At 46.7% G+C, this 21109-nt stretch overlaps 1 protein-coding gene across 4 annotated transcripts in view; it reads left to right on the top strand.

The window, feature by feature from the left end:
* The first annotated feature begins 253 nt into the window (after positions 1-253).
* The window catches only part of TBX4 (T-box transcription factor 4), a 118271-nt gene continuing 97415 nt past the window's right edge, over positions 254-21109 (top strand). For 2 of the 4 annotated variants that reach the window (XM_044994193.1, XM_044994196.1), the window contains exon 1: positions 254-491. The gene's annotated coding sequence lies outside the window, so the exon portion shown is untranslated. Of the gene's footprint in view, positions 492-1677; positions 1696-21109 lie in introns of those variants that run through there. The other 2 variants (XM_044994194.1, XM_044994195.1) reach the window with 2 other exon arrangements.

Consider the following 21109-nt stretch of genomic DNA (forward strand, 5'->3'; position numbering starts at 1 on the left):
TAACTCCAGTAACACAGGTCCATGCACTGAGCTTGCAGTTAGGCAGGTGCTTAACTTTTTAGCACGTGAACAGTGCTGACAAGTCACGTGCTAAACACTTAAGCACCGGCATAACTGGTTGCAGGGCCAGGTGTCTTTATTTTGCTTTAATTAACACAAAGGATTGCGGGGGGCGGGGTTGATTCTATATCACCCTCATTCCCTGCACCTTTGACTTTAGATTTTTTTTTTTTAAAGAGCAAATGATTAGCCCAGGAGGAGGAACCGAACTAGTTGGGTAAAACTGTGGATTTTGTGTAGCCCTCCAGTCTCTGCAGGTCTGTGATGAAGGACCCATTGCATTTAAGACCTAACATCTGAAAACCCTGGCATGCATATTAACATACTGTACTTGCCCCGGATTCGTGGATCCAACAGCTCCCGGAGAAGACTTGAGTGAGTTCAATTTACCGTCTGAAGACTTTGAATCTGAAACGTGGGGACTTTATTAGGTTAGGCCTTTTTTTTTAAATATATGTTCGTTATTATTTTCAATTAGAGGATGTGTAGAAAGTCTGTTCTAAATCCTGCGAGCCTGCATTTAATTTTGATCAGGAAAGATTAAAATGCTTCAATGCATATAAACATCCGTTTTGTATTATTGAGATATAAACGAAAAGAAACAGTTTGATTTAAAGCGACAGCAGCAGATACAGTTTCCAGCGACAGTGTTGCAACATTTTGCTGCACTTTTTTTGTTCAGCTTAAAGCACACACATAACATAAAATCAGATTTCCCCCCCGCCCCTCATTGCCAATGTAAACTGTTGCTCTTTGAAAACCATTTTGGCTAAGCTGCCTTGTTTATTTGCAAATATGTTTCCCATCTCGGCGGAAAGGAAGCCTTTTATTTTAATTTGGCTTTATGACGTTGGATTTTTGTGTCTTATCTCTCGGTGGTTGGTTGGGGGTGGCAGGGGAATTCCAAAATAAGTTCCTAGGGCCAGATTTTATTATCTAAATGTCCCTGTTGCGAAATGTGTGGCTACCATGTGTCGAGAGCAACGTAAAAATGGGGATATTTTGTGAGTCTGCATCAAGCCGAGGCTCCTGGGGAACAGTTGTACACCTCGCATAATCCAAAACGCTTCTGCTACCCTTGCAAGGGGGACCCCCAGGGAGCAGCAGGCTCTGCTGGCATTTGATCACATGAGTAGCGAATGTCTGTTCACCTGAGCAAGGGACGCCCAAGAACCTCCTCAGGTGACTCAAGTGAAGGTTTGCAGAGTTGGGCCGCTGACCCGTCCGGAGCGTGAATTCTCACCCACGCAGCAAACACAGCACGTTCTGTTCCAGAACCCTCCCACCAGCTGCTAACAAGCTGCGTTCTATTAATCATCTATCCAATTAGCATTTCTAGGTCAAAAGATACCCCGTTCGAACTGTTTTAACGTGGGTGCGATGGCTGTTTTAGGCAGGAAGGGAGCGAGGTAGCGTCTCCCCGTAAATAATCCTCATTCTTACACTTGGTCTTGTTTTAATAGGCTAATTGTAGCTAGTTTGCTAACAGGTGTGAAGGACAAAGGGCCTAGAGAGAGGCCGTTGGTTAGTCATGGTTGCCGCTTGAAACCAGCTAGTGCTGCCTGGAGTTCTCCTTGTTTGGCAAGACACTTGGGGGGGGAAAAAAACAGAGAGACGTTTCCAACTGCTACCCAGGTAACCGGGCCTACAAGCTCAGGGTTTTCTCCTTTTCTGTTAATTGCTGAGGTTTTATATGGGATGTTGCAGAGCTCGCGATTGGCTTTCAGATAATTTCTCCCTCTTTCGGTCAAGGATCTAGAGTCCCTCAGGTATCAGGCGCGCACCCCCCGCCCCTCTTTATCCTCCAGAAGCATGGTTTCCCCCCTATGAAATCTGTTTAAATTGACCCAGGGCCTTATATCTCCAAAGAGGTCGGGAGGCCCTAATATCTCTCTGGTTTGAGAAGAACTTCCCGGCTTTATGGTAAAGCAATAAAGGATGACATAAACAACCCTTTTCTTCACCAATTACCCTTTTCTCATTCTTTGGAAGATTTATTAGCCAAACTTTTGTGTTAGGAAAAACTTCGAAGTTTACTGGGTCACTCGCAGAGCGGTGTTGTGTGTAGGGCGCCCTCTGCTGGCGAAATGAGTTAACAAACACGCAGGAGGTCAGTCTTTCACAAGGGTGAACTTTCTGCTTGGAAACTGGACGTGTTTCTAGGTAATTGTTAGTTAAATTTGTTTTTTATACAGTTGGTGCTTTTTCCTTATTTCAAGTTAGCTAGTTAAAATATTCTCCCATCTTTCTTAAAATAGTATAATCAAATTTACTGTTAAAAACATAACCTGCTGGCCAGCACTGGCGTATTGTCATATTTGTTAACTGTTTAAATTTGGGATAATCCAAAGTTCTCATTTTAAAACTAAAACAAATATTTTATCAGTTAAGCAATTTATATTTAAAACAGTGAATCTGGATATGTGTGGCTATTTACAGTCTAAGATAATAAAATGGTGACATTACCGGTGCAATGGTATTAAGGTAAATCTAATGGGGATAATATTGAAGACTAAGCAATGGATCCCCCAGTTTGAAAACTACTTTCATGTGGGGAGGGAATAAAATGACTGAAACAGGATCTCAGAATAATTTCTGAATAAATATATTTCAGGGTGGGTAATATTTTGAGTCTGTTTTTTTTAAGGAAGTATATGGAATATACTATAAGGAAAAACTTTTCACAAATACCTAGCAAGAAAGCAATGTTTACATTTTGTTTAATTAGAGAAGGGCTGGCTTGGGGGAGAGACAAGGAAGTCAGGTTTAAAATAAATATCTATAGGGAAATCTCTCCTGTTCACATCCCTGGATTCAAGAATAGAGCCATTAGACCTATTCTGAGGCTCTGGCTGGTAAATGTTTAAATGTTTGCTTCCTTCTTGCAGTGAGTTGTTGTTGTTGAGATGTTGGGGTATAAAGTTCCAGGGCTAGGCCAAGACTATTTCTAGTCTGGCTGTGTATATCAGGAAGTTCCTCTGTATCCTTCAGCTAGGAGAGGACTAGGGTGTCCTTTACACTTTCCTTGTACGAAACCATTCCACTGGAGTCAAGCTAAAGGAAATTGTGCTCCTTCACTGCCTGACAGACATGACTGTGAGGCCTCAAGAAAAGCAGTGTCGGCAAAGCCCCACTGAAATCAATGGACTCTGTATAGGCCCATGTCATTGCAGAATGGGGTTATGTCAGCATTCCTCATGCTGAAATCAGTGACTGGGATCCCACTGACCACAGTGAAAGGAGGATCTGTCCTTTCACACTGGTGAAGCTGAAGACAGACCCTGACCCCAGGTATGTAAGGGCTCAGTAGTAACCCAGTACTTAGCCAAAACTCCCAGGGAAGTCAAGCGCACAGGGATGGAAAGCTTGACCTCCCAGAGCAGCCTGACTCTCTCCGCTTACCAAAGGGGCGTGTGGATTTTTCATTTGTGGCAGTGCAAAGCCTTCCAGCAAGACCAGATCTGCCTCCCTCGCAGCCAGACAGAAATTGAAGCCATCGATAAAGCCTATATTTAAGCGACTTAACTAACAACATAAGTAACCGTTGGCCACACGCTGCCTTTTTTTGTTATAAATGGATACATTAAATTACTCTGGTCTGACACACCCTGTGGTATAATCTTGGTATGAAGTGACATTGGAGATGCATGTAATTCTGCACATCACAATGCCCATGGCAAAACTCTGCCGTCCCATTGCTCCTGGAAATGAAGTGGTGTTTGGTGCTCTGATCATCCCCTCGGGCTCAGGTATTTGTAAGACATATTGGTAGTTAGTAATACTGTGTCTGATGCTTACTATACATCCCACTCGATGGCTGACAATTTCCAAAGTTACTTTGGATGCTGCATCAATTTTGTTGGGTGTTCAACCTGAACATTTTTAAAGGGCTGTTTTCCACCAGCCCACCCTAGAGGATGACTGCTTAGCATTTGCTGAAAATCAAGCTCATTTAATGTGTCTCAAGGTGAGGCACCTAACATTACTGACCACTCTTGAAAGTGGTGGACTAAATGTGCCCAGTGCTCTACTAGAGAGATGTAAATAGAATCTCACCCTGAAGGTCTTGCAGGCTAATCCTCATGGGCATCCTCCTGCAATCATGTAGAGCCCCATCGTTGGAGTGGTTTGACATTGCAAATGCTTATGCTGAGGCACATGCAACTCTGTTCCTGGCCTATTGAGCTATTCATCATGTGAGTAAAGTGACACATGCGGGTTGGTAGACTCGGGGCCTATATTCTGGCAAAAACCTGGAGGAGGAGATGCCAACACAAGAAGGGGCTATGTGCAGGAGAGGACAATGTGGTGTGTTTGGGGTGGTTAGTAAATGGAGTCTACTAGCATTATAACTTTAGTGATATAATATAAGATGGCATTTATATGTGATATTAGAACAAAGGCGGCAGGCATACATAATGGAGACTCTAAACTGGTTTTAGACAGGCCATAATATGTAGTGTTGCCAGAGGTCCTCTTAATAAAAGTGTGGCTTTTTTGCAACTGAATGTTATTGTGGGAGGGGAGAGAAGAGTGAGTGAACCAGACTCTTCTGCTCAGGGTCTATTTTAACAGACAATTAGCAATCCTCCCTCCATTTGAAAGATGGCACAGATCTGTCCATACCTGTTTGAAAACCCAATTTCAGTTTTTTTAAAGCTGTTTAGTTTTTTATGCACAAGAACAGGGTAAAAGCTGCAGCAATATCTTTTTGTGACTATTTATTCAAATGTTAGAACAAAGTTGAGGCACAGGATTTACACTCCTTTCTCTTGCATCAGAAGAAGTGGGTATTCACCCACGAAAGCTCATGCTGCAAAACGTCTGTTAGTCTATAAGGTGCCACAGGATTCTTTGCTGCTTCTACAGAACCAGACTAACATGGCTACCTCTCTGATACTTGACTCCTTTCTCTATTATTTTTCCATGAACACTTACGCAATCCAGTTTTATTATGGCAAATGCTTATGGAAAGTGGATTTTAAAGGCTTTTCACCATGAGTATCATCCCAGAAATCTAATTGACACGCTCACCCTAGTAGTAACTAGAACATGACTTATAACCCATGGCAACAAAGCAAAAAAGCTCAATTTTTGAACAGCAAGCCAGGGAGTCAATGAAATGCCCCCAAAATGCACTGAGTGATCTGGAATGATGAAGAAGGAAAGGGAAATCAGACCCGCTTTGTGATTCTTTGTGAACAACAACAGGGCCAGACCCAATAGGTTTTTCGCCTTCCTCCGAAGCATGGGGCAGGGGTCGCTTGCTAATGGAGTGGGGAGATCGGCTAATGTGGCCTGCATCTTGCAGGAGGTCAGACTAGATGATCATATTGGTCCCTTCTGATCTATGATTCTATGATTCTATGATAATAGAGTAAGTTACAAGTGATTCTAGTAACTCCTCTGGCACAACTCCCCCCGCCCCCCCTAGAAAATGATGCAGAAGGCAGCGGGGGTCTGGAAGGAGGCGTGGGAGTCAGCTGGTACTGAGTTCTAATTCTGCCTCTGTCACTGACTCACGGCATGGCCTTGGCCAAGTTACTTTGCCGGTGTGGCCATGATTGGTGGGAGGTTTTCTGGCAAGCCTGCTGCTCCTACTCACCCGCCTGCCTCCCAGGGGTGCTGGGTGGGTTAACAAAGCCGCGTCCTGCAGCGCTCTCTGCTCTGAATGCATGAGCCGGCCGGGCACAGTGACCGGACCCTGTTAGCCGTGCGCGATTCTGTGGCTACCCGGGGCTCGCCTGTATTTTTAGCCCTGGAGCATAAACTTCCGTGTAAAGCCTCTGGGAAGCGGGGGCGGGATGGGGGGGGGCTGGCTGCCAGGAAGCGCTGATCACAAACCTGTTGAGGGGCCAGTTGCTTCCCCCCCCCCAGCCCGCTCGGGAGGGGACCAAGCCCCTCACCGCTGCCTCTGGGCTGGCCGGGGCGGAGCAGGAGGCGAGCGCAGGGGGCTGCCGCGGGTCCCAGGGCCTGGGGCTGCCGCGGGCGAAGGGGTTAAGGGCTGGCTAGGAAGCCGGCAGGGTGGGAGCTGGCAGCAGACAGCCCTTTGTCCTGGGGCTGGCGCCTGACGCCTGCCCGCCGGGCACCCCGCCTCCGCGGCAGCCCCCCATTAGGAAGCCTCTCTCCCGGGCCTCCCTCGCTGAGCCGCCCGGCCATTGTCCCAGCCCCGGCTCCCTCCCAATTAGCGAGGCGGGCCGCCGGGGCTCGCAGGCCGGGAGAGAAGAGCCCTTTGTCTGCAGCGATCAATCGCTGATCGATGGCCAAGCAGCGCCGGTCCGGGGAGACAGCGCCGAAAAGACCCAGTCCACTGACTTTAACCCTTCAGGGGCGAGTGGGGGCCGGGCCTGCTGGTCCAGGCGACCCCCTGTGGGATGAGACCCCCAGGGTACATACTGTGCCAGCAGCCCCCTACATAGTGCCCTATATATAGGGTGTATCGATAGGGCTGATGGCACACCGGGCATTTCGATGTTATATAGGTAAATCCTGGCTTTGTAGAGAGCTGGACACGCACCTCTAGATAGACCGACACCTACCTGCGTAGGCGTTAAAATGGGATCGGAGGGTATGGGCCGTATGTACGTGTAATGCAAATCTGTGTACAGAAAGCGGTGTGAGCCATTCAGTGTAGGTGAGACCCCCCCTCCCCGTGTTCAAGTGTGTGCAGGGCACGCTAGGGACTGAAAAGTTTTGATTCACTCCCGTGTGTGTGTATTTGCACAGCCACACACACAGATTTTTATTGACTCCAGTATTTATGTGCAATATGAATGTCTGTGCCCACAAATACGGGAGTCAATGAAGATCTGTGTGTGGCTGTGCAAATACACACGAGTGAATCAGACGTTTTCAGCATATAGGTGCAGTATGTCGTACTCAGTACGTGTTGCACTCACCTGCCTCTATAAGTTGAGGATGCAGATGTACACGCAAGGTTTTGGGATCCCCGTCATTGTATCTACATTTTGAATCTGACAATTTGCACTTCACACGAAATATCTTCGTCCACGTGCGTTTGCTGACACGAACACGGGTCAAATAAACATCATCGCGAGTGCGGAATGGGATCTGAGTAAACCGAAGAACACCACTAACACACGTACTAAATAGAGTCGTTGGTGAAAGATCCGTTTTTTTCCCCTTTGTGGCATCCATTGTGCTTCAGGAGAGTGGCATTACAAGTAAATTCTGTACGATCGGGGTAAAGGGAAATGGAGAAAGAGAGATTGGGATCCATATATTTGAAAGGATGCTAGAACAAAGTGCAGCCCAGAAGATGACACTGTTTCAGTAGCTATTTCACTCTAACACCATCGTGGAGTGAAACTGATCAATAATAACCTCCACCGTCCAGCTAGTTCATCAATTGCCTTAATGCCAAATCCTGCATGGCACCAGAGGTACCTACCATTCATAATGCTCCTGCCTCCCGTTTGCAAGCTCCTGGGGTGCTGGTGTATAAGGGAGCTCCCCTTTCCTTTTATTTCTCTGGGGGGGGTTCCGGTGTGACAGCAACGCTATCAAACCCCAGCAATAATAATTCTCTCCTTGAATCCAGTTTAACTTGAAAGCTATTTGCATCGGCGTGCATGTTCTCTGCATTGAAACGCTTTGCTGGGCTGTTTCTTTTATTAATGCACCACTTATTCCAGGGATCCCGAGTGCCCCCAACCCCAGCACTTGTTTTTACCGTGGCCTCTTCTGGCTAAAGCAGATTCTCCTTCCCCTTTTGTTCCCCAATTACTAATCCTGGGACGAGGTCATTAGGTCGAGACGCTTTAAGATTTCTTTGGTCTCCTTTAAAAAATAATGGTCGTTAGCGGGACCATAATGGCCATTTCAATTGCCTGGAGATTAATCTAAGGCGGAGCTGCTAACTCCAGACGCCAGCCAAGAAAGGGGATCGACACAAGGTTACATAAATGTAGGGCGGTTAGAGAGAGCGCTGGCCTTGTCCAAGTCAATAGAAGGGGCAGATATTGCTCCCTAGTGACCCAGCCTCTGCAGAGCAGAAGAAAAGAGGACAGGGGTTTTTGCAAAACAGATTAAAACTGACTGTGGGGGGGGGAGCAGGGGTGCACATTGGAATGGGATGAGTCAATTGCAACGAGCCAGATTCTGGCAGTTGCCTGTTGGTAAATTCCACAGTGATTTCCCCCCCCCCCGTCCTGCTAGTGTCCCCCACGTCTGTCACTGTGTTCCTAGGAATGGTTCCTGCCTCCTGGCCGGGTTGCGCTAGTTGTGGCTGAAAACCCAGGTTCAATGGCTTTTGCCCTGGTCAGAAACTGGCTCGGCGCAGGAGATATTTGTTGGGCCATGGAGAGTTTGTGTGGCCCTGGCTTGTTTCGTCGTTTCTCTGTGCAAAGGGCTTGGGGACGGCTGCATAGGCATGGGGTGTTAGGCACTTGGCTTTATTCCCTGCCGTAGGGAAACTTTGTTGCCTTCAGAGCCTCGCTGGCAATCACTAAATTGGCTGATTGTTGTGGGGGGGAGGGTTCTCAGTGACCAGGCCTCAAAGGCTGCCCCAAACAGACCAACGCATAACAAAGGTGATCCCGGGCACTGAAGTCTTGCACTGCTCAATATTGAGCTGTGCAGCCCTTTTAGAAGGAAAACCCTTATCCATTCTACTGCCCAGCTTTCAGTGCCGGCCGGCTAGCAAGCAGCAGCGAACTGAAATCTGACTGCAGCACGGCGGAGACAATGCTTCAACCCTGACCTGTTCTTGCCTCCTGCTCCAGGCAGATGGGACACACGCAGATCCTAACCCCGTTTGCTTTTCGTTAGCAATAGCCACTGTTTGGAGACTCGAAGTTCACAGTTCAGTGCCCGCATCTCCAGCTGTAGTCGATGGGAGTTTAATCCTCTGGATACATATTTTAGAGGCCACGGGGCATGAAAACGACGGTAGCCCATATACCCGGTGTCCGGGTCTTTGACTAACACAACGAAGTCTGTTTGCAGATACACTGGGGACTCCAATCCTCTTCTAAGTGGCTGAATTTACTGTGAGACACAAATTAGCTTTAGATTCCCAGATTGCAAGTAGGATCTGGGATACAGTAGAGGTGGCATGAATCTATCCTTTGATCTTGCGCTAATGACTTGGGTTTTGAGGGGGAGAACACTGTTTACTTAAACGTAAAGCTTATTATTAGCAAAAAGCAACATTTGCTCTAAGAACAGGATGTTTGAGGGGAAAGGGGAGTCTCTCAGTTTATTTAAATGATTTATAAATGCTGGTGGCAGTGAATGAGATCTGTATCTTTTAAAGCCTCCACTTATATATACTGTATATCTCCAAATTTAAACAGGAATTCCTATGAACTTTCCCAGGGAGAGACGCTGCTGGGACATGTTGTTTAGTGAATGAAGACTTCATGTTCCAACATGATTGGCGAATATGCCCCAAGAAGGTTTTTAAAAAACAAACAAACAAAAACGTTAAACAGCAAACGGCTGACTGACGTGTGTCAGGATGAACTCTAAGCGGCTTCTAACTTGAAACTGCAAAGGTTTTTAGTGCATTTTTTTTCTCTTACGTGACACAAGAATCAGGGCACAGACCTCTTCAGCTCAAAACGGGACAGGCTTATTCTGATTGAGAAAAGGAGGCGATGACACAGTCCGGACATTAAGATCTCCCCTTTAGAGCCTAAAACCCGGGATCTACCCTCCTTTCACAAGAAAGACACTTGCAGAAACTAGATTCCTCTCTCCGTTCTGCCTTGAACTCTGCTTTTAAACATGATCTGTTTAGAGACCACCTAATCCACAACAAGTCGCTTTCTTCCTGGCAATCCTCCCTGTGGAAACCGAATGCGCTCTGGGTTGACCGGGAAGAAACCGGTTTTGCAGCCCTCCCTGGTATACGAAGCAGAATTTTAGCCCCTTTGACCATATGGGCTTAACCACTCACAGTAACAGCAGATGACTCATCCTGGCTTGACAGCTACAGGTACCATTTGCTGGGAAATGTGCGCAGGAACCTTGTTGTCATTAAGCGTGTTTAGAGGCGGGGGCGATCGGTCCCTTGTGCCGCCGCCGCCGCTGCTGCTGCAGAAATTTTCTGCGGAAAACAATTCCACATTTCCCCACCAGATGTCGCCCGACGTCAAAGTCCGAAATGGCAGGACTGTCTTTTGGAACACCTGCAATTTCCTGCTCCCGGGCTGCACACACACAGTCAGTTCCTTGCACGTACACAGGGATACGTGTGTGCCGCCTTACAGCTGTGCCCAGTCAAGAGTTTGAACACTTGGCTTCCGTAGAATTGTTTAATTACATGTAAAGAGCCCAGGCCCTGAAATCCTGAGGCAGGTTCTTCAGCATCTTTACTAAGGGTAGATTCCAAACCAGGGAAGCCAGAAGGGTTCTTGAGAACTGGTCTATTCTGTATCCCAGGGAAAAGCCCTGTTATGTATCCCTGAGATACAGAATACTTTGTAAAATGATCCCTCATAAGGCAGAGAAGAGAGAAATGCAACCAACACACTGGGCTTCCTTCTATAAATAGTCACCTCCCCATCTCTATACATACACCATACAGATCACCCTCCCACACCAAGTCACGCAAATCCCCAACACACACACAAGATGAGATTAAAACAATAATCTGCAACTCTGTTCCGAAATCCTGATTTAGGCTCCTAAATAAGCAGGCAAATTTCCCAAAGGTCCCTGCACTCTGCTGATTCAAGGGGAGCTGTTGGGAGAAGGGCATTTTTTAAAATCAGCCCACTTTTCTTTAGCAGCTGATTTGAGGCTCTGTTTTTTTCAGAATCTTGGCCTAAAACCCCTCCTGTATATACACACCTATTTTCTCTAGCTGCGTGCTGGCCGACACTCAATCTGCTCACTACTCTCAGGAGCCAGACCTCTCCTACTTTTATTGTAATAATCTAATTACATGATTTAATCTCCAATTTACTCCACCCTGAACAAGTTAACGGGGGAATCAAGTGCCTGCAATGCTGCATTAACCCCGCTTCTGACTCAGCCCAAGGCTAATGTTTTTGGTGGTACAATTTCACTATGATTAATACACAGATTGCTTGGCCATCATGTTTTGTCCTGCTGTAGCCAAGAACTGCACCTTATAACAATGATCACATCAACCCAAAACTGAAATATTGTCTCAAGACCAAATATTTGTTAACGATGTGTGAAGAAATGGAGAGATAACGAAATAGGCCAGCTACATGTTGGATTGTTGATCATTTTAGAACATGATTATTTTATTAAATGATCTAGCTCTTGAGTTAAAAACCTGAGCTTTTGTTCCTGGTCTCAGACTGGCATGTTATATAATGTTGGTTGGTTTTGGGTTGTTTTTTTTTTTAAGCGAAAGGTATTTGTCATCTGAGTACGGGTGGGGGGTGGCTTTGTGAAATGAGTTTGTTGGGTCTCAGTCCAGTTCCTGGAGGAAGGGTGTCCGCATATCAAAAACCCACCTTCCCAAGCAGGCCCTCTGGTTGGCAGGCTCAGCAGAGAGTTAAACTGCATGTCTCAGGAACACAGATCTTGGAGATGGTCCCTCCAGTTCATTGTCCTTGCTGTATCTCTTCTATGGATGAATAGGGAGCTTTAATTTCCATTGCTATTAACCCAGCACCTTTCAGGAACAGGAGAGTCCCCTTGAAATGCCCTTGTGAAGCTTTCAGAGATTGGGGACTAACTCTAGAATCCCCTGGCTTTCCAAAACTCTGCGACCATGTGACTGTCTAATGCCCATCTAATCTCTGTAAGTCTTCCTCTGTACTGGGTAGTGACTCATACCATTGCCACTGTTTTTCTAGTTTTGCCTATCTGGAGGGGCAGTCGGGCCAAACCTGAGCATTGCTGTGACTCTGTGTACTGGGTCGTCATGCCCAGAGTGAGACAGGGAACTGCCACTGTAGGATGAGTGCAGGGGTGGGCTCACAGTCTACCCACAGCCGCTGGGACCTCCCCTGTGCACCAGGCCTGTGACCCATCTACAACCCACCATTTGGAAAACAATATTTTAAGCAAGGGTCCTCTACCCTACTGCAGTGTCCTGTCTGGCTTGTCTGGGATTGCCCCTTCTGAGTTGCCTGGTCGTCCATTTTCCTCTCTCTCTAGCATGAATGTCAAACTTTAGACTAAAAATAAAGGGCAAAGAGGAAGATCTTTAAAGCACTGTTCAGTTAAATATGGATTCCCTCCTCTCAACCGTCTATATATAAAAAAAACAGAAAAAAACTTCTACAGACTGGAAGTGTTTCAGAGTCACGTTCTGCCTTGAATTACACCTGAGGAATTCCGCTGATTTCAATGAGGTTTCTCGGATGAGGCTTACAGCAGGATTTGGTCCCATTGAGTAGAAATAAAATGCAGTCAAAAGTGCCTGTTAGATTTAGCAAATGTGACCACTAGATGGAGCATGTGTAGGCACATTTCTTGCAAATTTGTGTTTTCTCCATTATTTTCTGGTAGAGAAACATGCCTCCAAGTTAGTAGACAAATGTGCATGCTTGCATGCACATGGTGGCCTAAATATATTGGAAAGGAACCTTTCTATCTGCAGTACACAGGATCCCAATGCAGTGAAGCAGATAGCAACAGACCTACGTGGGTTTACAAGGTGTGTGGGTGTATGTAAGTAAGTTACTCATTCCATTTGCCTGGGAAGGAGGATGAATTGTACAGAAATCCAACATGCATGAAAGATCACTAGAATAATCTCTTATTTTTGCCATGATTTACCACTTGAAAATCGTGCCAGATCGACCGACCTGGCTATGGCCTTTGCTACAAGTCAGGTACAGAACAGGGACACTTGCTGCGCTCCTGTCGTGATCTGAATGGCCCACCTCTAAGCAGCAGAGGGTAGTTTAGTCTTTCTGGCCTACTCACCCCTCTTATTCCTTCTGAGTTACAGCAAGGGGATGACAATTGTCACTGTACTTTTTTGCATGATGGATGCATGTCTAGTAGGAAAAACAAAGAGGAGTCCTTGTGGCACCTTAGAGACTAACACATTTATTTGGGCATAAGCTTTCGTGGGCTCGAGCCCACTTCATCAGATGCATGGAGTGAAAAATACAGGAGCAGGTATAAATATACAGCCCCTGAAAAGATGGGAGTTGCTTTACCGTGTGTGTGTGGGGGTGGGGTCAGTGTTAACGAGGCCAATTCAGTCAGGGTGGATTCATTCCCAACACTTGACAGGAAGGGGTGAGTATCAACAGAGGGGAAATTGTTGAATGTTTGGGATTGGCAATTCTGCAAACTGCTGAGCGACCCGCCCCCTCATGGGGATCTAGTCACATAATACGGGGCGTGAATTTGGGATGGCTGAGGAAACCCTCCTGAGCGCTGCTTGCAAACTGCTGCCTGCCTGTAGGAGAGAGATGCTGGCTGGGCTTGGCTCTTTCTGGGTGGCCTTCTGGCTTGCTGCCGGTGTGTTTGCTTTTCTTGTGCCACTGGGGCACTGGCGCTGTTGGGGTTCCCCTCGGAAACAGAAGAAAATGGTTAGTGCTGTGTTGCTTAGCAACCAGCAATGACTGGCAGCAGCAAATGGACCCCACCACTCTCTCCAAGGGGCTGCTAGCGGTGGGTCCTGTCGGAGGGAGGCAGTGCCCCGCTGCCCTCTCCTCAGACACTGTTTCTGGGGGGACCTCAGCCGACAACATCAAATGGCCCACCCCTGCGGCTCAAGAGCAAAATCTAAATGCCTGCAGCCCCTCCGCCCCCCAAAAAGTCCAGTTCAGCAAGGCATTGAGAGCTGGCCCAGCTCAAGGCCTAGTGTGAAGTCCATTGTGAAACTGCAGAGAGGTCTCTAAGATGGCAGGCCAGACCCCAGCTCTGCTGCTATGCAAGGGTTGGCCAGAGTGAACTGAAGGTTACAGGTGCTGTTGCAGGGGGAATATGGCAAATTGCAGCTGGTATCATGTGCATTTTGGAGACCTTTCTATGTGGAAGGGGAGAGAGTGGGAAGGAAATGGAGGGACTGCTCTCAAAGTGACTCTAGAGAGCCCTGAGTGAGACTATTAACCACCACCTACATTGAGAAGAGCAATGTCTCTGAATCAGGATGAAGGGAATGGGTGTTCCTTGTTCTACTTCAATGGGATTATCAAAATTATTGCCATGTGGCAGATCTCCTATGCTTGTATTTTTAAATGACCCTAAGGAGGGACACACATGAAATCGTCAATTTATTTGTGCATCTGCCCAAATACCAGTTTGCAGCCCCCTCATTTCCAGCGTTCATTGTCATTTTGTCTGATGGCCCGGGGGCAACCCCACCTCGCAAATGTTGCGTTTAGTTCTGGAATCCATGTGACCAGAGCTATGGGGGAGCACAGCGATGAGGAGAATGGAGAGTCCTGACTCACTAGAAGAGAGTGAAAGCCTAGAGACGCTTGTACGTAGAGCTTGGCTAAGAGGTAATTGAGAGGGAAGGGATGCGGAGCACGATAAGCCAACGGGCATCTCAAGGATGCAAACACCAAGGAGGGAGAGGAATTATTTAGTGGGGTACAAACGGCTGTACAGCCAGGAGCAATGGAATGAGACACAGAGGTCAAATACCCGGAAAGCCTTCCTGACCAAGAGATGACTTAGTTTCTGGGATTGTCCCTAAGGGAAGTGGTGGAAGGTTCACCACTTGAGACGTTTTAAAACGAGACTGGACAAAACCTCCATAAACCTGCATTAGGAACAATCCTGCCCTTTTGTTCTGGGGGATGGACTCCATGAACTAATACTCTCAGGATTTTAAAAGATGGTTTAGACACGCGTATGTGTTTTGTAACCTTTAGGAATGCCTGAGCACAGCCTCTTAGCTACCCAAATCCTCCTCTAGCTGCATTTGGACTGTAGCTGGGAGGTCATGAGAAGCTGGTCTGTAAATAAAGCATGTTCCACATTCAGTGACGCATTCTGCAAACTGTTGAAATGGAAACAACCTGCTTTGAATCCTTAAATCAAGGGAAATGTATTGAGAATGGATATAGGTGGTACCGAATCACCAGTCGTTCGACCCCCAAATCAAAATCCATGTGTTTACATTGCCCTGCACCGCGTTAGGTTTGTATGGTCCTGGAGATGCTAGTTCTCGGTTTTTGATGGTATTGGTATGGGATTCCCACCTTGCCACCTCCTCATGCTGCAGCCTCGCGCTGAATGGATTGGGGTCAGTAGCGTGCCACTTTTATTCAGGCCCTGGCACCGTTGCGGAGAATACTGGCAATGACTCAATGAGAGCCCATGGGGATGGTGAACTCTGTGGTGTAGATGCCTGTTGTTGCTGATGGCTGATCTGTACATCTGCTCATTTCCCGTGGGCCACAGAACACAAGTGGGAAGCCTTCCTGTGTAATGCGCGCTGAATATGTACGATAACAGTTGCTGAACACGACCAGCTCTTTGTAACATTGTAAAGCTACCCTGGGTCACAAATAGCTTCATCTTCGCACTTCATCATCTGAAGCCTATTACACGAGCTAGGTCAGGGTTATGTCCTGTAGTACCCGCCCAGCTCCATCAGCGTCACCAGGAGAGAGCAGAATCTGGCCCATTGATTGATTGGCTCTTAAACATCCCTTGTGAGGAAGAATGGATCAGATGAAGCAGGGTGGTAGGGGACCCTGCTCAGGTCTCAAGGTGGATCAGGCGTCAGGTTTTCCAGGCATTGATCCTATGCGGTTGCCACCGCACAGACTTCTTCAGTGTGCTTAGCAGTGATCACGCCATACAATCCGATGATTGTCAAGGAAATCTCTAGACTGTGTCTAGAGGTCTGAGAGCAAAGGCTGCATGTGGTGATCTAACCCCTGCTTTGTCACTGACTTGTGGTATCCCCTCGGGGGAGCCGTGCTACTCCTCTCCCTCAGGTTCCCCCTGAAATGAAGATATTTACTCACATACCTTTTGAGGGACGTTATGAGGATTGTCAAGCTCTTTGAAGATGAAAAGGACTGTTTGTAATTGCCAGCTAAGATCCTATCCTGTTCCTACTGAAGTAAAGGGAAAGCTCCCATCAGCTTCTATGGGAGCAGGATCGGGCCCTAAACCGTAGTCCTCAAAGGTAGAAGAAATGGCGCATTGTGAATTACTTACAGTGACTTGACACGGAGGTGGTGTGAGCTCTCCGGGGTGGGGGCTGGGAAGGAGCTTTTTCTCTTCCCAGCCCTACCCCTCCCCATCCCTCCAAGGAGCCTCCTCTGGAGCCTAGGAGCGCGCTATCTGCAAACCGGCGCAGATTATCAGCAAGCACTTTCAAGATTAGAGACCCATATTTATGTCTGTTTCTCCTGGAAAGAGAGAGAGAGGGAGTTCTGAGTTGAATTTGATGCAGACTCCTTGGCACCAAGTGCTGATTACTTGGGTAACCTTTCCCTTTTCTGGTAGCTTGTTGAGGAGGTTTTGGAAGGATTTCTGAGTGCTTTAAAAATACAAAAACAACAAGGAGTCCAGTGGCACCTTAAAGGCTAACAGATTTATTTGGACATAAGCTTTCGTGGGATGCCTCTGAAGAAGTGAGGTTTTTTTACCCATGAAAGCTTATGGCCAAATAAATATGTGAGTCTCTAAGGTGCCACCAGACTCCTTGTTGGTTTTGTGGATACAGACTAACACGGCTACCCCCTGATACTTAAAAAATGTGTATGCGTGTGTGCACACACGCGCGCGTGCACACACAGTTTTCCTCATCAAGGCTGCAGGGGAAAAATTGAGGTGCAACTCTGAACTCTAGACCAACTGCTGCCACAATGAAAGAGTAACAGATTCTGCCTACATGGTCCCCAGTGTGTCAATGTAGTATTTTGTCAATGTCTCTGTATTTTAGAGTGGAAAAAATTTAAATGGCAACCAATTCCTGAAGAACGTAATCTTCCCCGTGTAATGAATTGCATCTGTACGCGCACCACATGTTGTTGTCAGTAGGATTTGGACGTTGGATCTTCATCTGCCCTACCCTCCTGCTGCTCGAACTGTGGAAGTACCTTTTTGGTGCTGGAGGTCCCACTGACTACTATAGAAGCTGTATGTTTGCAGCTGTGGTCCATTACAAAATGCCCCCTTACCCCCGGTTGAGACATCGATCTCCTGTGGACTTTAGCTATTCGGATGAGCTTACCTAGCAGAGCATAGAATTATTATAGTACCTAATGGCCACGGTCAGTGATCAAGCCCCCATTGCGCTAGGTGCAATGAAAATACACTACCTAGCTTTGTGTGTGTGTGTGTGTGTGTGTGTCTCCCTCTAACGCTACCCCAGGGGAGGAGAACCAATCCCAGAGTTACTGTTGGGCTCAGTGTTAAGAACTTGTGTTTTGTTTTTGTTTTGTTGGGGTGCTGAGGGTCCCTATTTTTATCCTTGCTGTTGGCTGTGGAATCTGGTTGCAGGCAGCCATGGTTCATAATTCTATGTGCTGGATGCACAAGTGTAAACTTGTACGTGCCATAGATCGCTCTCTTCATCTGTGCACCTCAAAGCACTTTCCAGAACATTGTCAGGGTGGAGTGAAGTGACCCCTGTATAAACCTGCCAGGGCCACAATTGCTAGTAGAATGTTGAGCTTGCATGGAAGATCTATCGAAGGGCTATGTATTTTATCACTGTACATGATTTTCTCCTGGATAAAATATGTGGCAGGGCTTCCCTGAGCTGGTCTGTACTTCCGCAGCTTCACCCTGCTCGGAAGGCAGCAGCAGATCGCCCTGACAAGCTTTAGGGGCTTTAACAGGCTTAATGCAGAGTGGCTCTCATGAGTGATAACGTGAATTAGTACAAATCTCATTAGGTGAGTGTTTCTCCTGGACTCTGCTTCTTGATAAAATAAGCACCTCCAAACTGAGGTGGAGACATGATGAAGGGGACCCATACATTCTTCGTCTTTGGTAAAGAAATCTCTCCTAACATAATTTTGTATTGTTGGAGGACTAATATTGAACCTCTATCACCGCAGCCTTCTCAGCGAATCCACAAATTCTGTCTGAGTTGCTCCTTTATGCTCGACAGGAGGAAGGACAGAAATCCACTGTAATAAAAATAGATACACAGCCAGAGGTTCAATTCTCTCACACTGTGGGGGCCAGATCCCACGCTGGTATAAAGGATCCTTGCTCTGTTGAAGTCAGTTGAGCTACACCGGTGGAGGCATTCTGTATAGGTTCTTATCCTGCCCTCATCCCCATGGTATCTGAGCGCTCTCCAGTAGTGCGTGAAGTGACCTGACTGATGTCTGCCACAGGCGGTTCGTTCTTTCTCTTGTTGTTTTCCTGGGGAGGAAATTGGTTTGGGAAGATCAACACAAAAGGCTGAGTTATGGGGAAAGAAAGAAATGGCGGTTGCCAGCCTTGCTGAAGGTAATACTTCTCCTGTTTTGCCTGATCTATCCTGTCCTTTTTCAATTTGTTTGCAGGCAGCAGTCAGGCCACTTAACCTGGTACTGCGATTGTCATGTTGTGCAAACTGTAGGATGAACTGGGGAATATCAGCTGTAAACCCTACATGGTTGTTGAGATTAAGACCCCAAGATGCTGCTGAGTTTAATCCTTGGCCCTGGATCTCCCAATGTCAGTCACAGCTTCTTCTATGGGAAGCTTGTATTCTTCAGTTCTTTCTGCTTCTGTCCTGTGCCAGGCATAGTGACGGCTGCCAGATAGTGTTATTGTCCAGATGGACATTAACATTCTCAATCCATAGCCCTTAAGGGAATGGTTTTCCTCATCACTGAAATGCAGCCCCTTCTGTGGTGGAACACTGCCCATGGCTGTTTAGGAATATCATGGAGAAGAACAGCCTATCCATTTTCAATTACAATAGGGATTTTAGGTAGGCAGACTGCAATTATCCATGGTGGAATTTGGCCAGGCCACTTGGGTTAACATCCTCACATCTTGGGCATGGATCGTTAATGACAAAAAGAGCTCAGGACCTTGGTTGTACGTCTCCACTGACAGCTTGTCACTACTTTTTATCAAGAGCCAAGACGTAAGCAGCAGAGGAACAGTGTATGAAGGAGAGAGTGAGAGAGCTGGTCCGCTGGGAATCTGGCTCTGGTGAAGAAGCCCAGCATAAGAAATGAGAAAAGCAGGCTTGGCCCTCAGTCACCCGTTAGATGTGTTTCCAGCTTCTTTTCATCTTGCTTGGGCTTCAAAAGTCATTCCAGCATCAAAGCAGGAACTTCCCCAAGCAGCACTGAAGAGAGAGTGAGCAGACAGGAAGAGTTGTCTTGTGTCTAAGCAGAGCCAGGAAGTTCCCAGTGAAACTGAATCAGGTCCTGGAGGCTCACCTTCCTGTCCAGTCTTTCCTCCAGAAATTATCCCAGGTTTCCAAACGTGCTCTTGGGAATAGCAACGCTGGTGGAGCGTTGGCCTCACTGGGGACAAAGTGTCGGAATGGGAGGTGGCACAGCTTAAAGAGCTCTGAATAACCCAGCTCTCTCTAATCATGGAGGCAGTCTGTTGGGGATGTGTGACTGATGTCACGGTATGTTGGGGGTTGTCTTTACCAGATGGATATTTTTTTCCCTAACTCTTTCTGTGGCACTGGCACTGACCTAACCTCAGTGATGTTGATTGGAGTAGTCATGAAATCCAGATAGCTCACGTTTTTGACCCCACCCAGCCAGTGGTTTTTAAATATACAATTATTTGGGTTTTGTCAGCTCCATGGTAGAACTTCAGAAAGTTGCCAGGAGCAAATGTCTGTGGGCTGTCCAGGTTAGCACACCTGAAGATGCCAGTTAACTCCTGTTAGCTACCAATCGATTCAACCAAGATAAAAACTCTAGACAGATCCCAAGAGTATTATGCAGGATCAGGCGGCAATGCATGTGCATGTCAGAATTACAGATCACCAGGACACAGCATGCAAGGTTACTAATTAATGAAAAATATCAGTAGTGCGATGACTCTGCAGCCATGCAGAACAGCTCCCACTTCAGCCATGGATTCTAGAATCATTTCTATTGAGAGGGGGAATATTGTCCAGGATACCAGGGTTGTCCCATAGTCTTTATGTAAAATGCCATGGGATCTTTACTTTACAATGGGATATACACGAGTTACTTCAGTCTAACATGCCTTCCAGAGGACAGCCGTTCCCCAAGCATTGCTTTTGTAGTGTGAGCACAAGGATTTGAGCCTTCTAGCCTGGAGGCAAGAGTGAGTTATACTGACAGGGACTTCAGTGGGTTTTGGATCCGGATGTTAATGATCTGGTCCAAGTGAGGAGTATCAGATGCCTAGGGCCACTTACAACCAAACTGCCCTGGGAATAACTTCCCACTCCACAGGCCTGATCATGGTAGACACATGCCCTTCTGGTCATCGAAATCTATAGGACCAAAACTGATGGGATTTAAAATCCAGAAGTCAATGGGGGTTGAGAGTCCTGGTCACCTCATTGGATTGGTCCCCAGATGAAGCATACAAAGCATTAGTATCGAAGATCAAATTTTCCCAATGAAAAGTGAGGGAAGGCTTAGAAATTGAACATATATTTGTCCAGAGCCTGGAGCTTGGTACTTGGACTCTGTTCATGAGTTTATTTTGTTTAATGCACAAATGTGATTGCAATTATTTCAAGAACTCTTGCTTCAGAAATTAAGAGTGCTTATTAGTCAATGATAAAATGCGCCTGGAGATGGAAAAAGCTCTCTTCAAGGAAAACACGATACTTCATTGGAAAAGTAACTTTGCCGAACATTTCTAATTTTAAAGGTATGGCTTGGAATGTTTCCACACACTTGGAAATCTGAGCTGAATCGTCTGCTGTGCAGGTTTTAACTACCTTCTCCTTACAATTTCGAATTAACTAGACAATATCATTCTGCCTTGGTGGATTTTGCCTAGAGCGTTTCCAGGGCATGTGCCCCTTCCCTTCTTTTTCCCCTTTCAGTGGGCCATAAATATCTTTATCATTGGAATTTTACCAACCCCAGCACATAATAAATGGGTTCTGAATTAATTAATGCAGGTTAAGTGCTAGGCTGCTGCGCAGCCTGTAGGGGGAGTACAAGGTGGTGGTGGTGGTGGTTGTTTTTTAAACAATACCTTTGGGAACGGG

Source organism: Mauremys mutica, chromosome 19 (assembly GCF_020497125.1).
Source record: "Mauremys mutica isolate MM-2020 ecotype Southern chromosome 19, ASM2049712v1, whole genome shotgun sequence".
NCBI lineage: Eukaryota > Metazoa > Chordata > Testudines > Geoemydidae > Mauremys > Mauremys mutica.